The sequence below is a fragment of the Austrofundulus limnaeus genome, unplaced genomic scaffold, assembly GCF_001266775.1.
Source record: "Austrofundulus limnaeus strain Quisiro unplaced genomic scaffold, Austrofundulus_limnaeus-1.0 Scaffold2, whole genome shotgun sequence".
Classification (NCBI taxonomy): Eukaryota; Metazoa; Chordata; class Actinopteri; order Cyprinodontiformes; family Rivulidae; genus Austrofundulus; species Austrofundulus limnaeus.
In genome coordinates this window covers 748,178-760,494 of record NW_013952404.1, presented here as the reverse complement: position 1 = coordinate 760,494, position 12,317 = coordinate 748,178, and the positions used below count along the sequence as shown (strand labels likewise).

Here is a 12,317-nt window from a genome sequence, read left to right as displayed (position 1 = left end):
TGTGTGTGTGTTTTATATATAAAACACAAGTAAAACACAAGTAAAATAAAACACAAGTTGTTCTATATGTTCCTGAGAAATTTAGTCAGTTTGTTACTTTGTTGTAATTAAATCTGGTGCACAGCCACCTCATATCTCTGAGGTATTTGACAAATTGCTTTGGATAATTTCGTTTTGCTGGTATACATGACAAGCTCTTTATTATTATGAAATCCTGCACTGTTTGATTTCTCCTGATGCAGYTTTATGGTATAAAGCTGTTCATGACATGGTTTGCTGTGTCAGAAGTCTGTTTTATTCCAAGCCCACCTCTCTGGAGTGTTGATTTTATGGATCACTAACCAGGCTTTAATTCCAGAAATCCAAACTGTTCCTGTGCTTGTCATGAGTTCTCAAACCCTCAGTTTAACAGCCCTGTAGGGTGTGAGGTGGTCAGAGGGTGTTTATGAAGTCGTTTTTAGAACGAGTTAAAAAAATGAAACAATATAATTGTTTCCTACAATCTTCCTGCTGAGTTGGGACTTCTACAGCTCCTTCTGATCTCGTTTCTGTTTCACACTTCTCAGTTTCCTTTTTCCTTTTATTTCCGTGGGGTCATCGACTTCCATTAGTTCCTCTGCAGTGAYCACCAAACAGCGAGGAAATTCCTGCAGTGTTCATTCTTTCCAAGGCAGCTCTGTCCAAAACAAGTCAACTGTGAAGCTGAGGAATAGAAATGAACTTGTCATTTCATTGAGCACTTGAGCAGCTGAAGAGATTTTTCACCATGTGCTCTTCTTACTGTCCCCCGGCTCTTTTTCCAGTCATTATCCTCACTACACCTACAGATGGCTCTTAAAACTCTGCTGATAACCTTCAGCAGTCTGATTTAAAGTTGGTGTCGGTGGGATTGTATGAGTGTCGAACCTGGCTGAGTTGTCTTTCAGAAATGTTTTGATGTGTGTTAGAGGGCTGCCACATTTCTTGTTTTCAGGTTGTCTTTAAATACAACAAGTGGCATCCTTAAAGCTCAGCAGCAGGAGGATTTTCTGAGTGACTTTCAGTCAGAGTGAAGTGCTTCAAAAATAAAGTACTTTTGAGATAAGACGGGTCAGATGGTTCCATATTAGTGTTTGTGCTTTCAACACAGGAAGCAAACTTGAAACCAATTAGTTAGCACTATTATAATTTCATGGTTGATTTTTAGATGAGATGAGCAACATGACTGCTTGTTCCATCACTTAAGATAAAGCAAGCAAGTGGTTTTCCCTAAAAAAATAAAAAATAAAAAAATCTAACAGGTACTTTCTAAAGCTGGGGACAGTCGTGATTTTTTTCCCAGATTTTACCCACAATCCCCCATTTGGCAAAGTCTGCACTTGTTGGAAACAGTCATCATGGATACTTGGCACAAAAATCTGTCAGTGTGAGGAAGGTAAAGATGTAAAATCGGCAAGTGTTTGAGGGAACAGACCCAATCCAACCCAGTTACAGTCAAGTATTTTCAATCCCGGTTTGCTGAGGCCTTTGATGGGGAGATTTCTCACAGCTCACCTCTTCTATTGTTTTGTTTTATTTTATTTTATTTTATTTTTTAGGAGTTGTACTGTAGTTAACTTTAATCTTTAATCTAAACAAATCCAGTGACAAATCCATAAGTCAGGCTAGGTAAACTGGCAAGAAGCTGTTTTAAAATACAGATTTCTTTTTTCTTTCTTTTTTTTCTTTCAAACAGAGCTTGGAAAAATTAGGGGCTTATTTACTTGCTCAGTGTTCTCTTAACATGTCTAAAAATGGAGAAAAAAATACAAAATCATCCTCTGATTATCAATGTGTTTACCTGTTTGTGGTGCTTTCACCKATTTGTAAATTTTCTTTCATTAAATCTATTTTCAGTTTAAAGTCTTCATATTTTCTACAGCACATTTTTGTAAACACATGGGTGCATCTTCCTTCAACAAACTAAAACCTACATTTTAGACTTTATTTATTTATTTATTTATTTATTTATTTATTTATTTATTTATTTATTTATTTATTTATTTATTTATTTATTTATTTTTTTGACCAGTCACATTTTTGCAGAAGCTAAATCTGCTGTTGGGTCATTGAAGTTTACATCTGTATAATCTACTTTTAATTATTCATGTGGTTAAGCATCAAACATCTGCGTGAAYGTCGTTAAGGCTGATCTAAAGTGCTTGTTCTTCACTTCCTGGCTGTGCTGCAAACCCAATAAGAGGGTTACCTGCCCCATCTCACTTTGCACTTCAAAGATTCTACGTCTGCCTTTTATTTTCCCTCTTCTTTTTATTTTCCTCCTCACCTCTTTACACGCTTAATTGTGCTGAGAGCTTTGATGGTGGGTGGGAAGACAGTGAGTGCCACGTTAAGGAGAAGAGGAATTGCGCATTGACTCTAATTAGATGGAGAGCAAGTGGAAAATAACTCCACTTCTCAACACTATTAGCTGTGTTCTCAGGCTGAAGTTTTGGAATTGAGGCCAAGGTTGAACCAGTGAGTTCAAAGATGTTAGCTGCCCGGTGCGATACTTTAAGTGATGTAGGGCACAGAGGAAGAAGAGGCAGATCGGTTGGAGGTCCATCACTGCAAACCCTGGGTGCAAGGTGTTAATAGAACTTGAACCATTGTTGCACTTGCAATAATCACCGTTAGGCAGCAAGAACAGAAGGTGGAGATAAATCTGCTGTGTGTCTGACGTTAAAATAAAGTTTTTAGTGAAGCACTAAAACCGGCGTTGGAAAAAAAAAAAGAATCACAGGTTGTCTAAACATTCTAGTGTTTTGTAGAGCTCTTGTGATTTGTGATGCAAGACGTAACCTGTTCATTTTTTAAGTGTTGTCACCCAGTTTAATGCATACTCATGCAGAAACGTTACATGTCTTTTTTTTTTTAGTTTGAGCCCCTTTTCCCTCCTTCCAACACTGTCTGCATGTGTCAGGCTGTGGAGCCTCCTCATGCTGCGTATGATTCTGTTGCTTCACTCTTTGAAACAATTTAAAGTGCCTGTAGTTTGTTGTGCTGCTCTCGGCGGGAAAAAAAAAACAGAAACCTCTTCAGCGCCACTGAGGGCCCTTTTTCAGTCTCTACAAAAGCAGAGGCACAGCGAGGGCTGACCACAGTGTTGTGGTTAGAAAACAGAAAAGTAAGTAAGAAATGAAGGTGAGAAGATGAGAAGAAAAKGAGCGATCGAACCGTCGTGGCAGAAACATAAGTTATATGGGACAAGAAAAGGAAAAAAAGTGGCGCTGATAATGATGCTGAGAGAGATTGGACACAGAGATCCAGAGCTCTGGGAGAAAAATAGCAAGCTTTGAAATAAAAGGTAGTGCGAGACAAATGAGGCACTGAGATGCAAAAAGAGAGAGTGAGAAATATTATCACAGGCGCTGATGGAGTAAAAAGAGATTAGAAGGAGATGTGTAGATAATGTGTGGCAGGGAGAAAGATGGATGCCAGAAATAAGAGGGATACGGAGTGCAGGAGACAGTGATGGAGAGTGAAGACATCTTAGGCAGATAGCATTCAGTGCCCTACTTATATCTGACAAGTGAGGAAAATACAGACTCAAATGAATACCTAACAATTTAAAGAGGAAAAAAATCCGACAATTATGAGACGTGAAGCAGTTAGGGTCGTGTCTGTTGTGAAGTTTAGAGATGGAAATCCAACAAGACAAAATAGTTTGTGAGCATTTTTGTTCCTTAATTCAAGCTGTACGAAAACATTTTAGTTTAAGATTTTTACTGAAATTATTCCAAATTTAAACTGAAGCAAAGGTCAAAAGGGAAGATGAACAGTTGTCAAATCTTTTTATTCTTTTCCATAAGCATAACTTCCTGTGTTACTGTTAAAAAGACAAAAGTAAGACTTTATCTGTCAGCAGAGCTTTATTGTTTTTCTAATTATGAATGTRGAACAGAGGGTTAAAATTTTCTAAGTATCCAGCTTTAGTTGATCTTTTTCTTTGTCAAGTTTTTAGCTAAGAGCTCTTTGAAAAACAATTTTTAATGGGGGAAAAGATACTGGATCTTTAAAATGGACAGAGATATTTTGCAACAATTTAATTACAAAGAACCTAAAGTTACACATGTTGCTATCTGGTTAGCCATCGCTCTGTTTCATGTTCTGTCATGACAAAACACAAATACCTGAGTTAGGAGTGTTTTTATTGTTTGTTAGTKGTAAAGGTAATCCTTAAATCCTCAGGAATCTTCAAGAATTCCTTCCAGCATGGCAATAATTTTATTGTAATTCTATCTTAAACTTTTGTTTTAAGCAAATGAAATGCTAAAAGAATTACACCATCTTTCTGCAGTTAATATTTCCATCTGAGGACCTGATGCTGATTTCATTGGATGTATTGAATCTTTGGCTTCACTGTGGCTGAGATTTTTCAGCTGCACCTAGCAGCTTCTTCAAATCAGTTTGTCAGGAAGGTGGTTGAAGCCTTCAGCATTAAAAACTTTCTCCACAAGTGTTTTTTTCTCCAGAATCACAGTGAAGGTTTTATTATGCTGACAACATTTTCAGTAATGCTCAGTTACTGCAAAAATCTCCCATCTCAGCCCTGCTGAGTCAAATTAAACATGGTAAACATATTTAATTGCTTCCTAAATGTTTATTCCAAAAAAGCATTCATCTGGAATTAACAATGCCCACTGATTGCAGATGWTTTTTTTCTCGTGCAATCACAGGACTATTTAGGCAAAGACTGACCAYAAATACAAGAATGTGACAATTTATTACAACATTGAACAACATGAATTTGTGGGGGAAAAACATGGAGGGAACAAAAAAATTTTCTCAGCCCAGCACAATAAAAGTGTCTGTTCACACAATATTTTTGTTGCCACACAATAATTTTACCAACCCAGTGGGACCATARCAAGTCAAAAAAGCCTGTGTAAACGGATTAACACCTAAATATACAGTATATTTGCTGCTCCATGGCCAGTTGTGTGCTTGTATTGGTTTTTTATAAACTTCAAAATAAGTTTTTGTTCTTCCAAAATCGACGCTTGATGCTTCTTTTATTTTGCATCTGTTGTGCAGAATTCTAATGTCGTATTCACACCGGACACATTTGGTCCGCTTTAAACGGACCAGAGTTCATTTCCAGCGTTGGTCTGGACTTTTTGTGCAGGTGTGAATACACTMATGCAAACTCTGGTGCGGATCAAACAACCGGAGCGAGACCTGCTTTTTGAGGTGGTCTCGGTTTGCTTCAGTTTGCTTCTGGTGTGAATACAGACTGGACTTGAACTGAACCAACTACATAAAACATGCACCTTTTTGGACTTCACAGGCCACCGTTGCAGAGCTAAATAAACTGAAACCATACCTGTTTCATCATCTCCTGTTAGCAGCTCTGCTGGCAGCATGTAGTGGGTCAGAACACGCAGAGCATCTCGTCTTCTTTGGGTTGCAGCACAYGTTTACTGACGCYRCTCCAAAATTAGAAWATCATCGCGAAACCACCATTAAATTAATTAAATTAGCTGCYTTTGACATTTYARAYTATATTGCAGTTGTACTATGAGCACAAATGTGCGCATCAGAACCGCAGCATGAAGARCTTCCTTGTTTTTTTCTGGGTCTGTGCACTCAGTCCCGCCCCTGTCCTTTCTGTCCAGTGAGAGCAATAATTATCACCCTCGTGGCTTTGTTTACAAGTTATAGTTCATTTGAAAAAAAAGCACAATGTGAATGCAAACCGCACCAAACAAAAAAAAGAATAAAGTCCACTTTTGGTCTGGACCAAACAAGCGGACCAAAGGACTTTCCTGCTGTGAATACGACCTTGAATTCTAAACAACACTGTAAGAAAATGTCTAGAAAAAATACAATTCTTTCTTTTTGAGCAAAAATCTCTTTTACACATGGATGAACACCTTGAACCATTCAAAWTTATTTGGATTTTAGTATATTTGAGTTATATCAAATGTCATCAAAGAGATTGCTGAGTTTTTCTTTTTTTAGGTTGAATCTCACAAACACRGTTCTGTCCCTGCAACTCTTACACAACTCTGTATAAGATGATGTGTAACAGACCTGCTATCAATCAGACGTGGTCCAGGTTTGGTCATGCWGCTGATCACACTCCTGCTGACACAGGTTCTGTTTAGGGTAATAGTGAAGCAACCAAGCCCCTATTAGTGTCCATCAACACTTCTGCTAAATGCCAAACTGACAGTGTATCTGTCTGGAAATACCACATATCTGGATGCAAAGAGGTCAGACTCTGTGTCATGTGAGCTGCATCTCCTCTGTCAGGTTGAGTCTGAAAACAAGCTGAGCTGCTGCCCTGAGCTAAAGGTGCTGCAGCGCCTGTTATAAGAAAAAAAAAAAGGATCATTCCAAAAACTGCAACGAGGAGAGACGGAAAAGATTTGATGGAAAAATCAAACAAGCTGCCTTTTTGGATCAGAGCAATCACATAGACCCTTTGAACTGAATTTATTTCTTTTTGAATGCAGCTCTACTGTAGTTTCAAAAACGACAGAAGGTGAGGAAGATTGCAGCAGCTCGAGTCGTTCAACAGCAGCAACCCAAATCGATAGAAAGTGAGTCTGAATTAGCCACAGGAAAATAAACAATAATAAAAAAGGCATTAAGCATGCTTGAGTTGTGATTATAAGGATGATAATGACAAATGAAATGTTTTTATAGATCTTTTATTTCACAAATTTATATTTTTGTCTTCTTGGACCGTGCCTAGTTTAGCTATAGTAATACCAATAAATACATGTTTGGAAAATAATAAAATAAAAAGTCACCCAATCAATGCAAAATCACCACTTTGTATTTTAAGTTTAAGCCTGATTGCAGAGCAGAAATCAAAGCAAAAATCATTTTATTTTATTTCACTTTTAACGCAGACAGCACGGTGAACAGGGGTGTGTTTGCTCTGATCTCTGCCCTCGTATACACCCTGGGAATCTGTGGATGTGTTGATTTGTTCTCTCCGGTTTCAACCCAGCAGTGTCCGTGTCAGTGCAGGAGGTTTGGTTACCATGGCAATCGCTTTCTTCTCTCCACACAAACAGAGTCGGACCAACAGCAGCAGAGATGCACAGAGAGACCGAGGAGAGGCTGTCTGTCAGAGCAGGGCATTAAAACAAAGACAAACAGACGGATTTAGGTCTCCGGGGTTAGACTGGGTTCACTGCTACTGGATTAAGAAATACAGAAAACAGAAAACAAAAATATATTGGAATAAATCCAGTTTATTTTGAGTCATGTTAATGTCCATGCTCTGTGGCCTTTTCGCCATGCAACATAAAAATACACCAGTTTGTCATGTGAGGCTTACACTCTGGTGGTGAAAAAATGTGCTTTTTGATGCAATGATTTATAAATTAATAACATTGTGGATAACATATCCTTGTTTATGTATTCAGATTAGAAATTTCATTGAAAACAAAGCAGCAGATGATATATTTGTGATAATCAAAGTTTAGTCTTTTAGGCCTGAAACACTCCACTGGACATATTTAACTGAAAATGTCCCAATCTTTTTGAACGATGCTAATTCAGACAAAACAGTACAAATGTTTATTCTCAGCTGTTTCTGGCCCATAGATGTTATTGTGCAAAAACAGCAAAACTTGTTGAGCAAACACTTTGAGCTTGGCTGGTTTGTGTTTGGTAGTAAATGTGAACCCAAAACATCTGTTCTGCTGTTTTTATTTCAGCTTTCTGACTGGTTTCTCTCAGTAGCAGTCAGTGGTGTTAATAGTGCCAGGGTTTGGTGTCAMAGATGAGAGCTGTTGTTACGGTAAATTAAGTTCAGATATCATGTCTGCAGTTCAGCCAAGCTCTGGTCAGGTKGTGCTCTCACAGTACAGCTGTCTGTCTGTGGCTTAAACAGAAAATACAAATACTTTGTGACTGTACTTAMGTAGAAATTTTGGTTATCTGTACTTTACTTTAGTAATTATTTTTCAGCGTACTTTTTACTTTTACTCGTTACATTTTTACACAATTATCTGTACTTTCTACTCAGTACATTTTTTAAAAAGATAAGAAGTAGAAAGTTGTTATTCCTATTTTATTCCAAGTTATCACTTAAAAAATACTATCCTGATAAATTGTGTCTCCTGGATAGAGTGAATKTAATTGTGGTTGCATGAGAAGTATAAATATGTACCATTCTGACAGCCTATTAGCTTGTACACAACCCATCACAGCTGCACGCCGTTAGAAAAAATATTTTTTTAAGAAGTCACCTCCCAATAAATGTCATTGTGCAAAATCTAACTGCTCACTTTTTCTCAGTACTTTTACTTTTAATACTTAAGTAGATTTTGTGTCAGAAATTTACCTTTGATACTTAAATACAATAAATAACAGATACTTTAAGACTTTTACTCAAGTAATATTTTTAGAGAAGACTAACTTTTACCAAAGTATTTTTATGACAAGATACTTGTACTTTTACTCAAGTATTACTTTGAGGTACTTTATACAACAGTGGGCCTTCTGACCACGGCTGGTGACTTGTTGTGTTGACTTACATTATATTCTGACTGTTTTCTATGGTCTCTTTAAGCTTTCTCACCATCATACATGTTGAGTTGTAAGGATTGTCCATGAATTACATAGATTTTCACCCATTTTGCAGGCAAGGAATTGAATATAGAAATCTCACAGATTAAAAACTCAGTTTTTTTTACATCTCAGAGCCTGTAGGACTTTAAAAAAACAATAAAGTTACATAACATCTCCCAACCCCCACTGCCACTAAAAAGAAGTTTACCACCTCTCTCCTTCCTCCTTTCTCTGCTCCTCTATAATGCAGATGCTGTTATCTCCACCCCACGTTATGGCTTTCTCTGTGACCAGCAGTCCCCTTGTCACCACAAATATGTGTGAAAAAAAWTTTTTTTGAGAAAAGTGTTTGTTTTTTAAGGTAAAATACAGGTAAAGGTCTGAAGGTGTTTATCTGTACACACTATCAAACACATACAACAAAATATCTCACCTGATTAACGGAAAGTGAAAAATACAGTTTAAACAAAATTGTATGAAAAATAAAAAATCATTATTATGTTTTAAAAAGCTGTTAATCACAGGAAGGTCATCAGATAAACATATGTTGATGTAGCTACACTTCTATTATACTGAAAACTCTGACTGTTAGCTCAACATAGCTGGTTAAGCAGCAAATCTCACTTTTCAGTAAACCTCTGAGGTGTGAATAAGAAGGGGAACAGAGACTAAATGTAAATTTTCTGCACTCCGAGACTCCAGGTGCACAACGGAATGCATTTAATGCTAAAAAAGTGGATTTTGCATWTGTCCCCTTTAAGGTGTCATTTTTCTGTTACACAAATCCCATGGACTTCTAGTTAGGGTTCTTTCAGTGTCATGTCATTTGCTGTAAAGTCCCTGTTCACATCCTGTGCAGCAGTGGCAGGTCCTGACAGGGAAAAGGAGGAATCAATATACTTCATCAGTTTAACCGTCATCGCAGGTTGTTGAACTGTTGTCATTGTTCATTCTGCCTTATCATGTGAAACCTGTTTGTGTCAGGTTTTACTGGCTTGCGATACAAAGCTTGATGTGGGGAAAAAGATTTTTTTTCTTATCTCTGCCAGCCTCTACCCCTGCTGTTTTATTCCTCATATCAGCTCATTTCTATGATCTATTAACACAAAAAAAACCACACTAAAAATCCAACCCTCTATCACAGTAACAAACTGCGCTCTAATAACTTAGCTGCTCTTTGAGAGAATGGTGAATTACATTGCTGTTTTCACTTCATATATCTCCACGAACACATTGTCTGCTAGCTGGTAGGCTGTTTCTGACTTATTCTTCAGTGTTTTAATATGGTTGCCATATATGCCCAGTGATTAGTTAATGAAAAACGTGGCGAGTTTTCATTCTGCAAGTTGTGAGAGACATTCCAGCATGCACACAAGTGATTTTAAAAAAGTTTCTCTTTGAGAAAGAGGCTAATTAAATTAGCTTTGCTGAGCATGAGTATATATGTGTATCTTCAGTGATGCTTTGAAGTTCACGCTTGCCTAAATAGGTGGACAAGCATTCTGAGTTTAATCCATTTGTGAGTTTATGTTTATAAAGTGCCTTTTATCGTTGTTTAATTGAAAAGCAGATTCAGCGACTCTGCATGATCAATAATGTATTTGTGGGTCAGTTCAGGCCTTAAATAATTCAGTCACTGCAACATCAGGACACAACCACCAATCTATGAGTACAAACACACACGCAGACGCACAATACCTCAGACAGGCTGCTGCTCTTTGCTCCGCAGTGCTGAAAAACCTGAGCACAAGTCATTACTGCTCCGGGAATTATGATTGGATAAAATGAAATGTCTGTAAATAAAGTGCAGAAAAAGAAAGATGCATTTTTGTTGAGATGTGCGGTCATTCATGCGTGCCTCCAACCAGCTTCTCTCAGCATCTCGTGTGTTTATATATGAACTCGACTTTGTCACCCGTAGCGCGAAGTGATGCCTGCCATCTGATAATAAACACAGACTCTTTGAGCATGACTAAGTGCTCTTGCAGTTGATTTCATTCTGCAGACACACAGTAAATTAGCAGAGCCTCCTCACTCACTGCCCCTCTGAGCACCAGCAAGTGCCTGCAGGACTCGACACATTACCAGCAGCCTCACACCACCTTCCACTGGTGTTGGAGGGCTTTATGTAAGCTGTGAGCTGGATGGGCACGACACCGACTGTAATTTGAGTCACTGACAAAAAAAAAAAGATTTGTACAAAAACAAAAGAGACAGTGCATTCACTCTATTAACATTTTGTTCTCAACATATTTTCTCTAATTTTTACTGCTTTCATAAATTTCTTTCTAAGCATAAAAGCAAAGTAGTGGTAATAAAGGATTCCATCTAATTTTCTTAGTCACTGACCACAGTCTGTGCTGCCGTACTGACACACAATTCAACTCATTTGTTCTGTATGCCCTCACTCAGTCTTGTTACACTTTTAATTGCATCTATAAAGTTTTCAAGTAGACCTTAATTATTATTTTTTAAAGAACATTTAGGAAAGTCCTGAGCCCAACAAAACTCTGAACGGATATTTTTTTGTGGAGTTTTCGATCTGATTTCATCACACATCTCCACTGAAACACAACACTACATGACACGCTGTCTGCACTTGAACCGAGTCCAAACCACTTGCTAACACGGCAAAGAAAGCTCATAAATTCTCCACCTGCTTCGCCCTGTCTGTGGTTTCTGGCCGTGGAGCTGTGTGGTGCTTCCAGGCCTCGTGTTGAGAGCAGCTCTGGGAGTTCTCCCAGCAGCCGGGCCAGGCAGGAGGTGTTGGCAGGGGGAAGGAAGTGTTGACTTTGCCCCTGTGGACCGTGCTCCATCATCTCTCTTTACCTCTCTGAGAGGATGCTCTCTGGCTGGCCCTCAGTCTGGAGCCAATCCCCAGCCRTCCCACACAATCGTAAACCAACACCAGGGAAAACAACAGCCTTCAAGTGGAAATGTGGCTCTCTCATGCACTTGTGCACATGATAACACCAACACATTAATTCTAATTTGGCTAAATTAACCATGCACACAAAATGCAGACTTCATGCCTTTTCAGATTAGTACGTGCGGTATGCAAACACAGTCTTTTTCTTTGCTTTCACTTCAGGCCAGCTGTAGAGAAGAGCAGAAACAACTGAAAAGGCAAAAGGACGACTGYCTTTAAATGAACTATTACAACCAGCAGCTTCTTTTGTTTCGTAATCAGATAATATCCACGCCAAAAGGAATTCACTCCATCATCACTGGGGAGTAATCAAGAAGCTATCTCATCTACCTTCTTACAGACTTCATAGTTTCACTGGCTGCATGTTCTTTGCCAAGAGGGATTTTTTTTCTTAATGAACACTCCGCTGCTTTTTCCGCTCAGAGGATTGACTAATTTATGTATTCATTCTTTTTAGTCTCGACTACAAAGGCAGAATGTGGCCCAGTTCTTTATATATTTCCCATAGCTGTTGGATGTTGGGCCTCGTTGCCAAACAAGACAGTGTAACGGTTCAGAACCTGAGTAAAGTTGCTCTTTGATTATTGCGTTTGGAATCTTAAAAAAAATACTGAAATAGTGTTGTTTTGTGTTCATTTGCTTACAAAATGTATTTTATTTGTGAACAAAAAATATGGCACAGATGAGCATTGTCTAGGATAAACTGCTTGTAAAAAATAACCCACCTCGATAAATTTAAAAAATATTAATTTAGTAAAATATAAAACTAATTAAAGTCAGTTGTAAAATGTTAAATCACATTGTATATATATATTTTAATAATATATAATATTAT

General features: G+C 37.9%; 1 protein-coding gene across 1 annotated transcript in view; it reads left to right on the top strand.

The window, feature by feature from the left end:
- Positions 1–12,317, top strand: part of alk (ALK receptor tyrosine kinase) — a gene marked incomplete in the record, with an annotated part of 370,289 nt that overhangs the window by 200,910 nt on the left and 157,062 nt on the right.